Raw genomic sequence first — 12,793 nt, 5'->3', positions numbered from 1 at the left:
TGGTTAGTCTTCCTTAATACTGTCCTTATATCAAAAATTATGACACTATTGTCCCGACCCTGTGCCATGGTGTGCCACATGTTAAATACAGTGCACATATGGCAGCATTAGAGGGGCTCAAAGGGCCGCCAGAAAAGTGGACTTTCTTGACATGAAGCACCACTTTTCTTAAATTTGGGCCTCAATCTGATCAGCAGGTAACAAACACACAAGACACAGCAAGCAACACATCAGACAGAAAGTGAAACAAAATCATGGATAATTCCCAAGTGGAATTTTACAACATTTGAAAGGTTGACAAAAGCCACTGCTTAGATGGGTTACACAAACCAGTTAAATGTGCATTCATAAGAGGAATTACACAAATTCCAGAGGATGAATTATGCAGAGGAAGCAGACACAAGAGGGAGGCAGCTGTTTTGTCATGCCATGTCATGTTATGGCATCTTGACGCTAGACAAATTAATTTAATCCCACCACTCACTTTGGAAACAGGTTTTATGCTGTGTGTTCAAGGCAGAGATGGCTGTAAACACATATCATGAACTCACAAAACTTAAACTTGAAACACTAGGTACCAGATCAGCTCCCTTGGTTGCAGTCAGCATAATACCATCCAAAAAACAGATTACCATGATAGTTTGAAACATAATTGGAGGCATCTGACATCGCTATTCATGAGGGCAATCACTTAAGCAACAAAAATGAATCAGAGGTCTGAAAGAGTGTCTCTGCAGCACTACGGAGATGAAATAAAGAAATACACGTAGAGTGACAAAGGCAGCCCAACCACATCAAGAATGTTTGTCATCAAGTAGACAAACTGGAAACTGACTATCTTAACAGAGACATAGCATAGCCACATCAGCCACAAAACAGAAAAGGGGTACAGGTACAAACCAACCAGACCCAGACACAGTAGGCCATGGAGAACATAAACCTTGCATAAGATACCAACCATAAGTGCACCCTACAGGATCAAAGCTGGTAGGACAAAGACAAGAGCTGACAAAGATGCACCCCTGAGCTAGGGACCCAAGTGCAGGAACCACAAGGAGATAAGATGGCAACAAGTATGGCAATGAGTGGAAAGAATGGAAAGCTAAGCAATGGAGTAAGGGAACCATCAGGGAAAAATACCCCATTCTAAAAAGTTTCTATGGTTGTGTTCTAGTAAATTCAGAACCTATCTGTAACGTCCCTGTAACCTTTGTTTTTTAAGTGAATTGCTAAAAAGTTTTATTCTATTTCTAATTCTATTTCCTAACTATAACATCTCTGTAACCTTTGGATTTTACCGTGAACAAATAAATATATGCGTATATATATATATATATATATATATATATATATATATATATATATATATATATATATATATATATATATACATATATATATAGATATGTGTATATATCACAGTTTAACTGAAAGTGTCAAATCACTGAGTAATGAGGAGTAAACGGGAGCAAGAACCTCAAACATTTTAGCCAATGACAATACATTCTTGCCAGTAATTGCCAACGTTTCAACCGTATTTGGCAAAAAGGTGTCTATGAGTTCATCAGCACATCACACATCAGACTATTGCCTATTTATTGTGCTGTAACAATCATGAATGCAAAGACCAGAAAGAGAATAAATCATGTTAGACTGACCATGGTGAAAGCATACAAAGTACACTGATAGGGAACTCGCCAATTACCCAGGAGAAGTTTGGGTCTATAGAGCAATACTTTACCTGTCACTTTCTGCACCATCTGAAATAGATCTGAACATTAACACAATTTACTAGAAGGCCCCAACATGTTAAAACAAAAGGAAGCCAACAATGGCGTCTGTACAAGAACTAGGGCGTAACACCTCTGGCACTGCCCAGTGTGTCTGATGGGTCACCATGGCAATGTGAAGTCCTGAAATACTGCCGTAAGGGGCATATTTGTACTCTGTTTGCGCTGAATTAGCATCATTTTTTTCCATGCTAATTCAGCACAAACTTAACCCCATATTTATATTTTGGCACTAGACATGTCTAGCGCAAAATATTGGAGTTAAAGTCATTACTTGCTTGCGAAAAACTACCTTACTTCAATGAGATGCAAGGTAGGCGTTCCTGGGCAAAAAATGACTCTAAGGCCCTAACGCCTTATTTATCCTCCTCATGGGAGGGAGGCGGGCCTAAAAAAGGACACTAAGCTTGCTTAGTGCCATTATTTAATGCCAGGGTCAGGGCAGGCGTTAGGGGACCTGTGGGCCTATTTCTATGGTGGAACACCAAGGAATATTCCCACATGTGCCCTCCCCAGGCCCCAGGGACACCCACACCAGAGGGACAGCGGAGGATGGGAGACCCCATCTCAGGTAAGTATAGATAAGTAGAGGTAAATATTTCTGTATTTTCTTATAAGTGCCATTGTGGAATGTGAAATGGGCCCCCATGCGTGGAATTGGGTGCCATTGCCATGCCCAGGGGACCCTTGTCCACTGTACTGGCCATTGGAGTAGTGGTCATGTGGTATGGTAGGTTAGCGTCAATGAATGATGCTAGGCTAGTTAAAGTTAAAGTCATCTGTTTTTACTCTAACCAGCCTAATTTCATTTTTTAACGCTAAACCCACTACTCCCATACCGCCACCCCCCACTTGGCTAACGTCATGCTCCATGACGTTAGCTCACCCTTAGTGCCGGATTGTGCCATTCCATAAATAAGACACCCGGCCGGCGTCTTGGAATGTCGCTAGACGGATGTATATTTTTTTACGCTAAACTGAGTTAGCGCAGTTTAGCATCAAAAAGTATAAATCAAGACCTAAGTATCTAAAAGCAGTATGAGACTGTAGAGTGGCAGTTCACGCATCACTGCATGTATTTTTCTGAATGACGTCTGAGCATCAATACACTTGATAAAAATGCACCGAAACTTCAAAAACTTAACACTGCCTGCACTGTGATAGTTCTTCACAGCAAGGTGCTGCCTTGAAGGGCTGCACTAATTGTTGAGGAGCAGCATGAGTCTACAGAGCAGTAGTTCACGTATCATTGTCTCTACTAATCCGAAAAATCCTTGGGCATCAACACGGTGATGTTGTTTAATATAGGGTCCAGTTTGAGGTAATTTGTAAGTGGACATTGTAAATTAGTGTCCTAGTCCAGTTTGATGGAATTTGTAGGTGAAGATTGTCCCTTTTTGTCCCGAATGCTTATTAATCATTTACAATTTAGCTATTTAAAAACAACTACCTTTATTCTTCTAATATGTTCAGCAATATCTTTACTAATAGCTGTACATAAAGGTCCTTCTACAGGAAGAGTAGAATATTATGTTATGATAAATATATAAGAATGTGTTTTGCTTCATATTTCATTGGGTCTGCATGATCCTGCTTTAGCTCAAATTACTTTTGGCACTGATCATTCCAACGTGGCACTTCTGTTTATTATACTGTGCGCTCAGAATGTAGCAATTTATTTGCCAGCCTTGTCAGGCTGTCAATGAAATCTACTCGTGATTTATTACCACAATTTCCATCGACAAGAAAGTCATACTATGCTTTGGATTTTCTTTCAGCATACTCCAAGTACATTCTTAAGGAGCTTCATTCTACTGTAAAATCCTGCGCGTACCACAGTGCACTAGTTCTTTAAGATTAGATGTAGCTATGAATCCATTTTTTCTTTAGATGTAATGCCTTCAGAATGGAAATGGAACATGTTTCATATTTTGTTCTTAGGAGCAGCATTTCAAACATTGTTTCAGTCTGAAAATGTTGGCTAATGTTTGTGTACATTTGCAAATGATTTTCAGAGTACAATAATTTTCATGTGCCGCCTTGCTATTTCTCTAAATCTTATTAATTGCTACATTTTATCAATCACATTTTCATATTTTTGCAAATCCCATTTCTTTAGGATCACGTTTTCACATACCTCCCCTATATGTGCATGTGTCACTTGGCGTATATACTATATTGATGATCTAAAGCTCAATGTGGATATTAAACATATTAAATCTTAATGTGTTTTGTAGGCTTCCCTAGGGTTGGATAGTAAACACCATACTCCAAAGCATGATTTAGAGCACTGGCAACATAGCAACATAACGTGCTACTACTAGAAAATCCAGCTTTGGAAAAATGTCTAGCAACACAGAAAATGCCCTCTCTTGGTTTTTATTTATTTCATTCTGGGAAGGAATTACAACATATATATGCATGTATGTTTTTTAGCACAACTGAGTATGAATTTTAAGACGTAAAGTTCTGGTATCTTGAACTAGGCTGTATTTTTCACAGGTTACATTTTCATTACTTGGGGTTAGACAATGGCTACTCCTTTTTACTTACCTACTAGTTTAGTGTACTGGTTTCACATCTAGTAGAAATTACTCATTTATTGATTTGTACTACAGTCCAATAAATGTTGAATACAGGTTTGAAAGAACAATTTAGCACAATCTTCGCTGTTGGTTTCTGTATCAAACAAATGTGACAACTTTTGCATTACTCCTGACATCAATTAGCGACACTCTTGCCACCAGAAACAGCAAGACCACTTCCAGTAGCTATGGCAACATTACCACTTGCAATCCTTGCAAGATCTAAAATGTAATGCCACTGTTGGAAAGTGGATCATTGGTAAGGGCAGGTGGCTACCTACAATTAGCAATAGGCCACAAACCCCCAGTCCAGTCACGGTCTCACTAATTAATCCTTTGTCAACCTTTTGTAGTTTGGTCCACAAGCATGACACAAACATAACACAAATCCAATCTAGGGAACCAGAGATATGAATTTCTAAAGATTAAAATAAAAAATAGCGCTTAGAAGCAAATAGCGCTCAAAGGGCTAAAAAAGGTTGCACTGGATAGGGTCAAAGTCCAGTGTTCAGGCCACCCAAGATGTAACACTGTTGCACTTACTTTCAGAGGTGTTTCTTGATTCAGGAAAGTGGTCCACAGCACCAGCCAAGGGTTCAGAGGCTCTGATTTGCCTCTTGGGGTCTGGGACTAAAACTCCCACATTGCATCTCTTCAACTTATGGAGCTTTTTACAAAAGTTGCTTCAAACTTCTGGATCTTCTTCCAAAGGTCCCTTTAGGGTCCTTGAGGTGTCCACAAACTTGATCCAAAGTTCTAGAAGCTCTGAGTTGCTCCTTGAAAGTTGAAGCTTCAGTTCGAAAAATACACCTGGTCAGAATCCTCAAATGGCACCTGGGCACTGGTCATCTGGGCTCTTCTTGCAGGACTTGATGCAGGGGGCTCTGGTCAGCCCCTTTGTACCTGTAGATTGTAGGGAGTCCATTCATGGTGTTGTGGAAGCAAGGCAAAGCCCTTTTCTTGGTGCAGCCCAAACTGTGCAGCTGGTGCATTACTTGTGAAGGCAGTTCTTCAGGTGCAGACCAGGGGTCCAGAGGACAGTACTCCTTTTCCAGTATCCTCTTCCAGCAGGGATCTGAATTGTGGGGCAGCCGTACCATATTTATTTTGGCTTCTGGATTGGGAATCAGGGGGTGCTCCTGTCCAAAGGGGTGCAGGGCAACACCCACTGGTGTGACCACTTCCTGTGAATTGTGCCAAAAATCAATTCCAGAAAACAACATTCTCCAAAAATCCCACATGGAGAAAATGTACCCTTGGAGGTTATATCTGGCTGATTCTACCCACTGGTGTGGCTAAGTCTCCCTTAACACACCCCTTCAAGCCCCTCTCCTAATCTGATCAATGAAGCTCCCATCTGTCTAGTGGAGCAGGAAATATGGGAGGTCCAGTTTCTGTCCCAAGTGGCTTTCCCTCCTTTGAAGACCATTTTGGCTACACTTCTCCTATCCTGCTCTGACATCTGCTGCAGCTGTTCTCTTCCCACCAGATGCTTCCTTTGTCTCAGCCCAGTCCACTTTAAACCTCATTAAGGTAGCTTGGCTCAGGCTGCCAGAGGCTGAACAATCAGGAAAGAGCACTACTGGGCTGAATTTAGTAACTTTCAGAAAGAGTTCCAAAACTCTTTCCTGTGCTAGTTATATTAAATCCAACATTGGCAAGTTGTTGGATTTATTATAACATTTCATTTGGTACCAACGTTGATATATTTTGCTCACCTCTATTGGAAATAAGACTTTATTATTTTAAAATAAATGTTCCTCATGTTAGCCTATGGAGCTGATTGACTATAATGAGAAAAACTAATTTGGTTGTTTTTCCCTCACCAGGGCTTATAAAACAGCTTTTATAACGTTTCTGCTTATGTTTAAACTGCACCCACCACTTGGAACACCTAGGGCTGGCCTTAGACGTGACTTAAAATAAGGTAGTTTGAGACTTTGGAAGTACTTTTAATTCCAAAGTTGAATTTGGCATTAATGTTAACTTTATAGCATCCAGAAAGGCAGGTACAATTACACTGGACACCACAGCAGTGCTGGGGGCCCTAAACCTACATGGCCAATCCTTGTACTAGGGACATATAGCTAGGTTGTCAGAGCCAATTATAATTAGGCCTAATTTGCATATACTATTTTAAACAGATCCCTGGCCCTGGGACTGGTTACCAGTGCCCAGGGCACAGGCAGAGTCAGAAAACACCAATACCAGCTAAATGTTGGGGAAAAAGGGAGGGGGGTTCTGCAATCAGCCCAGTTTTCCCACAGGCACTATATAGCAATAAGACACCAACAGCACTGTATGCACCACTCGGTCGTTGAGACAAATCCATCCTTGTGTTGAGCTTAAGACCTACAACCAGCGACACCTTTAGTACCACTGTAACAGCCCATTGGTAAAAGGCATCAATATCTCCAGCACTCTTGTTATCAGCTTTAAAAGAGTCTTGACAACCGTACTTCAAACTCCAGACAGCATGTTGAGCATGAATTGCTCAGCAATGTCTTCCGTAGCCAGTATTGTGCACATTCCGAAGCATCTTGAAATGCTAGATCAGTAAGAAGTCTAATTGCACCTCTGTATTTTGCTCTCATGTTCAAAGGTATCACATGATCCATCATCAAGGAAGAAATGAAGTCACCAGGGGAATAAGTCACCCCTAAGTACATCTTGCAGCCCACAAGCTAGAGTATCTGATCTTTAAATGTGAAATACAATTAAACTATTCCCCAAAAGCTATTTGCACTGACAGAACATCCTAGAACATGTCAAAGTGCATATTATAAACTGTAATCTGTAACATTTGATAGGAGACAGCTAGAATAACCATCCAAAGTTGAATTGTCATATTTATTACAAATCCAATTCATTAGCAAATTGAAATTCTAAACTTATTTAGGAAAAGTAACTTTTGCAAGGTTACCTTTTCCTTGCACGTACTCTTGGATACTTATTTGCATCACCCTGCCAGCAGCTGTCCAGCCAGTGACTGAACTTCATATGTGTGACAACCGCTCCCAAAGTTGACCAATGGCTTAGGCATGGTAACAGGATATGCTGACAGGATATGCTGATGGGATACAGTGTGGCAAAGTATTTAAAAATCAGTATGGAAGAACTTTAGATCATTTGCTGTGGTGTAAAAACATAAAGTATGTGAGAGTGATGTTGGAGGGTTGAGCCTGTTACACTATGATGGGAATGAGAAATATTTAAACAGTGCATTCTGTAGTGTGACTGCCAGTGAGTGATTTGTGCTACAATACTGTGAGTAGCGTGAGACTGCTTGCTGGAAAGTGGCCCTCTCTGAAGGGTCATCCCAAACTTTACGCCTTGCGCCTCCTCTTTTTCTGACCTTGTTTTTGTTGGCTTTAGGACAACCAGTGCTTCTCACCTAAAACATGGTAACATTGGTGTGTACACTTTTGGGTTATTTATATTACATGTAATTCCTTTGTAAAGTGGTATACCATATACCCTGGGCCTGTAAATTAAATGCCACTAGTGGGCCTGAAGCATTGATTGTGCCACCTACTTAGGTAGAAATGTAAGCATGTCTATGGCCTGCCACTGCAGATTCTGTATGTGCAGTTTCATTGCCATGTCGACGTAGCATATAAAACCTCTTACCAAGCCATAAACTCCCCTTTTATTACATATAAGTAACCCCTAAGTTAGGCCATAGGTAGCCCATAAGGCAGGGTGCTAAGTAACTAGAAGGCAGGGCATGTACTTTTAAGTTTGACATGTCATGGTAGTGAAAAAGTCATTTTTCCCTACTGTGGGGCCTACTCCTCTCATAGGCCAGTGTTGAAAATTTCTTAACATACTTTTAAGCTGTAATACCTTATGAGAAAGGAATAGCTGCATTATGTTTCATTTTGTCGGAACGGTAATGATAAATCCTATTTACTGCTAAAGTCAGAATTAACATTACTATTTTAGAAATGACACTTTTAGAAAGTGGGTATTCTGTGCTCGTACAGCTCTGTGTGCCTTACAGCCTGTATCCAATACATGTCTAGGATGGGTGAAAGCCACATTTTGTGCATTCTCTCAAGACAGCCACAAACACATGAAGGTTAAGTGTGCCTGAGCACTCATCTGCATTCATCTGCATTGTGATGGGCCTTCTTGGGTAGGAAGGATGGAGAGGAGATGTCACTTACACTAGCATGATTGTTTGGAGCACACCAGTTCTTTGTTTTTTTGGTCTTAGTATGGGATTGCTAATTATGAGAAAGGCTGATGCTGTGCCTGAAATGTCCCTACTGGAACCCAGGGGACATTAACTACTTGGTCTGCCAAGCTGCAACTTTTTGAACATTAATGTATGTGGTTTTGCGGGCATCCTGGCATTGTAATTCCCGCATTGATTTTGCCATAAGCAGGATGGTGTGTTATAGTGGTAGCAGGGATTTTTTTGGATGTGACTCAACCCCTTTTTGAACAGGAACTACTCTGCATTCTCAGGCACTACCAGGTAGTCCTGATGATGGTCCCATGCACATTGCTTTTAAGGGACCAAAACGTTGACTGTTAAATATACCCTAACTCATTTTGTGTACATAATAATTGGCTCCTTGTATGAGTAGTGGTACACTACTAATTCAACACATTATACCATTATTTCTGTTTTGGCTGTTCATGCCTGAGAGTAACAATTGTGATTGACAACTGTACCATAAATTAATTTGCTGACTAAGCAACTGATTCTTTGTATAAGTGGTGGTATACCACTGAGGAGTGACTGACGATTGTACCATAACTTATTTGCTAAATAGGAATTGGTTCTTTGTATAAGCAGTGGTATACTACACATTCATTTTCTGCAGTATTGGTGTTTAATAGTTTGGGTATTACCCCTTTTCGCTCTATTGTTCTTACTTAGTGTCCTTTTTAGTGTGTATATTTTATTTTGCTGTGTTAGATTGTGTATAATGAATATCTTTTAAACAAAATAGAAATAGTCATATAGATATCATTGTATATCTATGTGCATTGGATGCCCTATTCGGCATGGTAAGGGATCCTTGTTCTTTATAGTATACATACACTAGCCCTACACAAAGGGCTGATTACCCCCTACTGGTAGCCTGGACCACGGGCTGAAGAAAAGGCATCTGTGCATTTTAAAGACCCTTCTTTGAAGTCATCCCCACTTCAAAGGCACTTCTGGGGAAAGGAACTGTGTCTCTGACCCTATTAAATCAGTACAATACTGTACCTGGGAAGAACTCTGCCTGAAGTAAAGTCTGCTGTTCTACGTGGAGTGCCATGCTGCTAGACTGCTTTCCAAGATGGAATGATTTCTGCCTTGATAAGCTACCCTGCTGTCTGCTGATTTTGTCCAGCTGAGGAAGGACTGGACCGGCTAATCTGACCAGAGTGACTCCAAGGGCTTGCTGGATTGCTCTCTGTTCTCCTGCAGTCTCAGGGAAATCAAACACTGCCTGCAACTCTCGTTTTGCTACTGGACTCTGCTATCTGTGAGTCCTACCATTGTCTGAGGTGCGTATTCAGTCCTTGGCCTTGGAAGTGAGTTTACAGCTGCCTTTTCTGCAAAAAGCAACACATCTGAGCCTTTGCGCTGCTCAAAACCAATGCAGTGCCCTCCGATGCCAATGTATTGCTGGTTCGACAATGATGCTAACCCCAACTGCGAGATTCAATGGCGATGCACTGCATTAATCCCAATGGAGTTTGACACTGACGTGGGATCTTACTGCAGGGCTCGACACCGGCACATCAACCTGACTGGCGTGGATCAGAACCAACGCATCACCTCCGCATCATCAACTCTGGCTCCATTTAAGGCACTTCTTCAGTGGGCTCTGCATGAGTCATGTGGCCCACCTGCCCACCATCACAGCCAGCCAGAAGTAGGAATTTACGCCTAGTCCAGCTCAACCTCAAATAACCTTTCAGCATTATTGATTTATCAGCACTATTTTTGATTATTCTTTAAAAAAATCACATCTCAAGTTGTACTGATTGGATTTTTATTATGTTGGTCTTATTTTACTCAGATGAATATTCTCTATTCTCTATCTATATTATGGAGTCTTGTTGTTATGTTTTCATTGTGTTACTGTGTGGTGTGTGTTGCACAAACTTCCTCTTTAGATAGGCCTGACTGTTCTGTGCCAAGCTACCAGAGGGTGACCACAGGTTCTTTCTAAGTGTACCCTTTCTAAGTGTCTAGCTTACCCTGCCTAAAAGTGGTGGCATCTGCTTTGCAGGTTACATATTCTAACATCCAAAAAACCCAGTTCTAATACTGCTTGTCAAGGAGGGTTATAAGATTGCTTCTTAGTAGCATTTTACAGATATTGCTGACAAAGTATGGCTGCTTGTCTGTGAGGGGTGGAAAAGTTCTGTCTGAGGTATTACTGCTACTCTCTTAGAAGAATCAGAGTGATATTGGTAGTTTAAGGCTGTGAATCTGTCAGATTGTGAGTGCTATCAGTAGTTTGTCATTGTCAATAGTCTGTGATGGATATTGTATAGAGATGTATGAAATTCTGTAATTTGAATCCGCAGAAATCTGTGAAATTTCAGCACAATTGTGTAAAAATTTTACATAATTTTGTGAAATACAAATTCTTCATATTGAGCTATATTTTAGAATGTATTTCTTCTTACATCAATGTTTGGCACAAGAAAGCATCACAAACAACAGCTGTTTGAGTTCTGATGTTCATGTGCATTCACAGTAGATTTGAATGGCGCATTTCACAGTAGATGTTTGCTGTGAACACTGCATGATAACACAAAGTGGAAAATGTGGTGAATTTTAGTTAACAAGCATAAAGCAAAATTCCCCAAAACACATGAATTACACAGGTGTAATTTAGAATGTGTAGAGTCCTCGAACTGTGCGACTACTAGTCTGAATGGGTTTGAGGGTGCTGCAATTAGTGTGATATCAGTACTTTGTGAGGAGAGTGAGTGTTTTATTTGTAGTGTGTAGTGAAACAGATATTGGTTAGGGGTGTGAGATGTGTATACACACGTTTTCTTCCGACTGCAAAAGACCAGCGTTCAGTTTAAGATATTGCTATTGTGATGTTGCAGTAAACAAGAAAATGACAATAGTAATATGCATTTCTAGTAGCATTTTGAACATATTTCATATCTTGATTCCATAATTTAGGAACATTGCCGTGCGTGAACCTAGCAAAAAAACTACCTAAAAATTAAAAGTTGTGTAAAAAAATGTAAACTGGAGAAAACTGCTCCTATACATCCAAAAGAAAGCACAGCTGTCAACTGACTGCCTCTAAATATTATTTTTAACGACATCCTAAGTGAAAAGAAAAGTCAAAATGCTTTTAAACATGGGTTACAATGTATGCACATTGTAGTACAGGTGGCAACATCTGTCGAACATTTTCTACTTTTTAATTTTTGTTGATGTAAAGAGGTATATGTAAAAAGGTTTTCTTTCAAAATCAATAAAAGCAGGCATTTTTTTAGCTTACCCTGTAATTGTGATGAAAGCTGACAATCACAAAGAACGTGGAAATTGCAGTGAAGATTTCTTGTAACACTTTGTACAAAGGTTTATGTGCACCCACAATTGTAGTTCAGCAAATGAAGAAGCAATGGACAAAAACCCAGTCATATATACAAAAAAATCATGAATCACAAAATATAGAGTGATGTGTAATACCACCCCGTCCTTAAACCTAACATGAACTACAAACTGCATACACTTCAGCCAAAGACAGCTCTTCACAGTTGCTAAACGCGTTGTCTATATGGTGTATCTGTTCATAAATAACGCCTTTCACAAAGTATTATTCACAAAAAACCTTTCAGAAAATCATATTATCTTGACAGCTAACTAAAACAAATCACTGTGCAAGAAAGATTCATGAATAACATCATGAGTTTGTGAAGGAGTAAAAATAGCAGCACGCAGTCCCTAAAAACACTTAAGTGAGATAACAGTGCATTTGTGTGAGCAGTAAAAACAGATCAAATAACAAACATTAGCTCTCAGTTTAGGAGACCCACTCTATCCTGCCTGAAAACTAACAAAATGACTATCTACCTGGCAGATCACATTATCAGTAAAATCTATAAGGGGGCATGCGGATTTAGGCTGCTTTAAGGTATGACAGGGACAAGAAGTTTGACTTGTTATCGGATTGCAGTCCAATAACAAGTTAGTTTAGTGTAAAACAAAGCTGTATGTTTGCCCACTTCTTGGTTTGTAGGTTTTGCCTGCAAGCGCGCTTGCGCGCTGCTTCTGAAATCTATTGTTAATAAAAAAAAAAGTAAAGGTGCTTAGAACCAGCCCCCTACTTACCTGAACTTACCATTGGTTTAGTCCAACATCGCTCTGATTTATGTGCTTCTATTGGCCAGCACATCATCTGCACGTCATCCTGCTTCACTTCCTGTTGTCTT

General features: G+C 40.1%; 1 protein-coding gene across 1 annotated transcript in view; it reads right to left on the bottom strand.

Moving 5' to 3' along the window:
* NEGR1 (neuronal growth regulator 1) overlaps positions 1-12,793 on the bottom strand; it is a 2,074,771-nt gene that overhangs the window by 1,980,536 nt on the left and 81,442 nt on the right. The gene's annotated exons all lie outside the window — the stretch shown is intronic.

Source organism: Pleurodeles waltl, chromosome 4_2, assembly GCF_031143425.1.
Source record: "Pleurodeles waltl isolate 20211129_DDA chromosome 4_2, aPleWal1.hap1.20221129, whole genome shotgun sequence".
NCBI classification, from domain to species: Eukaryota; Metazoa; Chordata; class Amphibia; order Caudata; family Salamandridae; genus Pleurodeles; species Pleurodeles waltl.
Note: the sequence above shows the minus strand (reverse complement) of the source record. Positions and strands in the feature narration are given on the sequence as shown.